Source organism: Ovis canadensis, chromosome 15 (genome assembly GCF_042477335.2).
Source record: "Ovis canadensis isolate MfBH-ARS-UI-01 breed Bighorn chromosome 15, ARS-UI_OviCan_v2, whole genome shotgun sequence".
In the NCBI taxonomy this organism is placed as follows: Eukaryota; Metazoa; Chordata; class Mammalia; order Artiodactyla; family Bovidae; genus Ovis; species Ovis canadensis.
The window spans coordinates 56,114,485-56,119,430 of record NC_091259.1 but is presented as its reverse complement, the minus strand read 5'-3'; the positions used below and the strand labels follow the sequence as shown (position 1 = coordinate 56,119,430).

At 43.8% G+C, this 4,946-nt stretch overlaps 1 pseudogene; it reads right to left on the bottom strand.

Annotated features, from left to right (window-relative positions):
- Positions 1-3,687: 3,687 nt before the first annotated feature.
- LOC138420477 (olfactory receptor 51I2-like) lies at positions 3,688-4,577 on the bottom strand (annotated as a pseudogene).
- Between the last annotated feature and the right edge of the window lie 369 nt (positions 4,578-4,946).

Sequence of the window (4,946 nt, the reverse complement as noted above, 5' to 3'; positions counted from 1 at the left end):
TCACCTGATGTGAAGAGCTGACTCATTGGAAAAGACCCTGATGCTGAGAAAGATGGAATGTGGGAAGAGAAGGGGATGACAGAGGATGAGATGGTTGGATGGCATCACCAACTTGATGGACACAAGTTTGAGCAAGCTCCAGGAGTTGGTAATGGACAGGGAAGCCTGGCGTGCTACAGTCCATGGGGTAGCAAAGAGTCGCACACGACTTAGCAACTGAACTGAACTGTGTATAGCGTTAGCTTATATCCATACAAAGAAGGATGATTCTCCAGGACGACTGGGAAAAGGATTCTCTGGACTGAGAGGGGAGCACAGGGTAGCTTTTCCAGCTTCATGTCTCTAAGACTTCCTTTTGTTATGTGAACAGCTCAGAGTAGCATTTCCCTTTGAGGCCATTTCTATGACTCCGAGCTAAGTCTGTTTCCAGAAGACATTTGACTCCCTCCCTCTGTTCCAGCCCCAGAATTCAACAGACCTTCTTTCCCAGGGGAACTCAGCTTTGAAGGTTTGTGTAGCTGTAGCAGCACTTTCTTTTATATGCTTTCTTTATAGCCTTTCCACCTGTTATCACAACCTTCTTTGTCCTTACTCAATGATCTTTCTGTGGGTATGTGATTCCCTTCATGCTAATAATCATCTTGGAAAGACTTATTTACTGAACATTTCTGAGATTATTAAATGCTGTAGACCACTGTGCTACAGGAGCTCCAGTAACTTTCACAGCGGGAAGGGAACAAGTTGATTGGCTCTCTAATAGATACTACTCTCCTTTGTAAATTAAACACTCAAATAAACTTTTCTCCAGAAGAGGTTGGCATCAGGTCCCACTGGGGCCTTTTTTGACCTTGTCCTATCTGGGGAGCTTTGATTCCCATCTAGGGGGTTTGGGCTCCAATTTGGGGTGTTCTCCTTGGGAAGGGAAACTGTTTATAAGGCACTTCAGAGAAAGGTCACTGGAACTGGGAAATCACTTTAATGTGACTTTCTGGGTGGTTAGGTTTTGGTTTATTTTGGCTTCCCAGGTAGTACTAAGTGGTTAAGAACCAGCCTGCCGGTGCAGGAGACATGATGAGATGCAGATTCAGTCCCTGAGTCAGGAAGATCTCCTGGAGGCGGAAACGGCAACCCACTCCAGTATTCTTGCCTGGAGAATCCCACACACAGAGAAGCCTGGTGGGCTAGAGTGCATGGGGTCGCAGAGTCAGACATGACTAGAGCAGCATAGCATGCACTGCAGTATTGCTTGATCCTGTCACGGGCACAAGTACTTGGACCCTGGCAGGACTATCCCCAGTTTTACTAGTCAATGTCAAAGCCATCCGCCAAGGTTTCAGTGTTGTCCTAGCCTTGTGGTGTGTTTGTGATTTTACAGGGGTTTCATTCCATACTGGAGTAGGGTTTGTTAGTCACCTTCACTGCACTAACCCTCACCACACGTTTTCTCATCTTGTGGTTTGGCTATACCGATCTTATTTGAGGATACTTGAGATTTCCCTGACACCTAACATTGTTGAAGATATTAACTCGGATTTTACTCTGTTTTGTTGTTTTCTAATGTCTGTTTGATTTGACAGCCAGGAGGTGTTTGGGAAAGATCAAATTCTATATTGCTTCTATGTTTTAAGGTATTATCATGTCACTCATCCTCTCTGGTTTTATTTTAGAAAAAGTATTTCATGACCCTATGAGAAAAAAAAAACATGGAAAATAATGCTTATTTAAATATATATACATATATATATACTAGCACCAGGTGGCGCTAGAGGTAAAGAAGTTGACAATGCAGGAGGTATAAGAGACACTGGTTTGATCCCTGGGTTGTGAAGATCCCCTGGAGGAGGAAATGACAACTGCTTCAGTACTTTTGCCTTGAGAATCCCATGAACAAAGGAGTCTGGTGGGCTACAGTCCACGGGGGTGCAAAGAGTTGAACATGGAGATCCAACCAGTCCATCCTAAAGGAGATCAGTCCTGGATGTTCACTGGAAGGACTGATGTTGAAGCTGAAACTCCAATACTTTGGCCAACTGATGTGAAGAGCTGACTCGTTGGAAAAGACCCTGATGCTGGGAAAGATTGAGGGCAGGGGGAGAAGGGGACAACAGAGGATGAGATGGCTGGATGACATCACCGAATCGATGGACATGGGTTTGGGTGGACTCCAGGAGCTGGTGATGGACAGGGAGGCCTGGCATGCTGCAGTTCATGGGTTCACAAAGAGTCAGACACAACTGAGCTACTGAACTGAACTGACTGAAAGCAACTTAACCCACACACACACACACACACACACACACACACACACACAATGTGTGTGTGTGAATGTATAATATTTTTCACTACTATCTGCATCTCAAATCATCTATAAAGATTGAACTATGCTGTAGTCTGTCCACCACCCAGTGAAGGAATCCTCACACTAATTTACTTACCTCTGCCAAGAGTCTGCAAGCTGCTGTGACTTTGTACGTGCTTTGCATAAATTTGCACAGAATTCCTCTGCCTTCGTGATTGTTACTCTCCGGAATTATGCTTTGAATTTTCTAATATTCTTCTGCTACCTCTCCTCTGCTCTTGCTGTTGTTTAGTTGCTAAGTCATATCCAACTCTGCAATCCCATGGACTGTAGCCTGCCATGCTCCTCTGTCCATGGGATTTCCTAGGCAAGAATACTGGAGTAGTTTACCATTTCCTTCTCCAGGGGAACTTCCTGACCCAGGGAACAAATTTGCATCTCCTGCATTGGCAGCCCTTGGCATGTAGATTCTTTATCTCTGAGCCACCAGGAAATCCCCCTGTTGCTCTAGCATGTACAGATGTCTCTGAGCTTGGGTGATGAGTATAGGCCATGAAAATCCATATTGCAGCAGATGATGAGCGCAACTATTTATGCTGTTGAAGTAGATTCACCCTACCATCAATCACTAGTATCTATTTCCCTTCCATTCAAAGTGCTAACTGGCTCCCTAGAAGAGAGCTGATCCTTCCCTCAGCAATGCCCAACAGATGGCAACATATGATTATTTTTTCCACAGAACTTTTCTCCTGCTTTTAAACTTTGGAATTTCTGGTCTTACATGGTTTATATTGCAGTATCACTGTGACAATTATACATGTTCCATTTTATCAGTCTCATGAATACTCTTACTTATTTCAGAAGTGTAAAATTGGTCATAGTTATTGTGTATCTTTAATTTTTAAAGCTAAAAGATGCTCAAAACCATTATTCTTATAAAAAGCATTGGATGATACTTATGATCTTGAGTAACATAACCCCCAGTTATAATGTTTCATATGAATGATTAGGCTTTGTGTTTTTGAGATTTACTTGAAAATTTAGTTGATATTAGCATACTTGGATAAATAGAAGTGTCTAGTTTAAGACCCTCTTCCTTACTGAGTATGAGAGAAGTCATTTTGGCAACCTATAATCTGGTTAATTACAAAGTATCTTGATATTTTAAGTTATGAATTATAGCCAGGCTATGCCCTATGGCTAATAACAGGTACCCAACCAGAGGCCCATGTATAGAAAGAGATGACACAGTTCAACTGACTAGCCTGTAAAACCAAACATCAGCAATAGCAACAAACTCTTAGGGTATTTGGGTTTTTAGATGGTCTCTCTCTGATCAGTGCTTAGATTTCAGTATTTTATGTAGCCTCTTACGAATCTCCTTAGTCTTAATGGAATAGATAATTGGATTGAGCATTGGAGGCACAAAGAGATATATTAGGGACATGAACTTGTGCACATACTCAGGGGCATGCTTCCCAAATCGATGAACCATGGACACACTAACCATGGGCACGTAGAAAATGAGCACAGCACAGATGTGTGACACGCATGTGTTGAGTGTCTTAAGTCTCTCTTCCCGGGAGGCGATGGCCAGCACAGAGTGTAATATTAGCACATAGGAAAGGAGAATGAGCACTGAGTCTACACCGAAGGCAGAGATGACAATGAACAAGCCATACGTGCTGTTGATGGTGGTATCTCCACAGGGCAGGCGGATCAGGTCCGGGTGCAAGCAGTAGGAGTGGGTCAGTATGTTGCCTTTACAGAAAGGCAACCTCTTCAGAAGGAAAGGCAGTGGGAAGACCATGCAGAAGCTGCGGATGATGATAGATATGCCCATGTGAGCCACACGGGTATCAGTGAGCACTGTAGAATAATGCAAGGGGTTACAGATGGCCACATAGCGGTCAAAACTCATGGCCAGCAAGATTCCAGACTCTGTCCAGGAGAAAAAGTGGATGAAGAACATCTGAATCAGGCAGGCATCAAAGGCAGTCTCTGGTGCGTGAAAGCACAAGGTAGCCAGTATAGTGGGCAAGGTAGAAAAAGACACACCCAGGTCATTGACAGACAGCAGAGATAGGAAGTAGTACATTGGCTGGTGCAAGCTCTGCTCCTCCTTTATGATGAAGAGAATGAGGCTGTTCCCCAGGATGGAGACAGCATACAGCAGCAAGAGGAGGGCCGCTAACCAATGCTCCAGTCCCTCCATCTCTGGGAAGCCTGATAGGGTGAAGCTGGTCACTCTCGAGATGTTAGTTTCAAAACTCCCCATGGGGTCCCTGAGTATCTTTTGGAGAAACACAATCAGAGTAAAGTGAGGTCAAACAATGGAAAGCATGGTCACTATCCAGGATGGAAGGGACAAGTCTACTTAGATTGCACACCAAAGGTCGCGAAAAATTAGGAGGAAGCAAGCTAGGGATCATTGCTCACATCTCAGGCCTTCTGCCATCTGATCATTTCTACAGTTGGGTCATGGGCTCCAATTCCTTCCCCACAAAAATCCTGTGAGTCTGTTTTGAACACTATATCTTATTCTTCCTGTTTCTGTACTCTTTGCAGAAATATTAAAATCTTTCTCCAGTAGCAGAAAATGATTTAGCTCTTTCTCTCTACCAGTTCTAGCCACTACCTTCTGCAA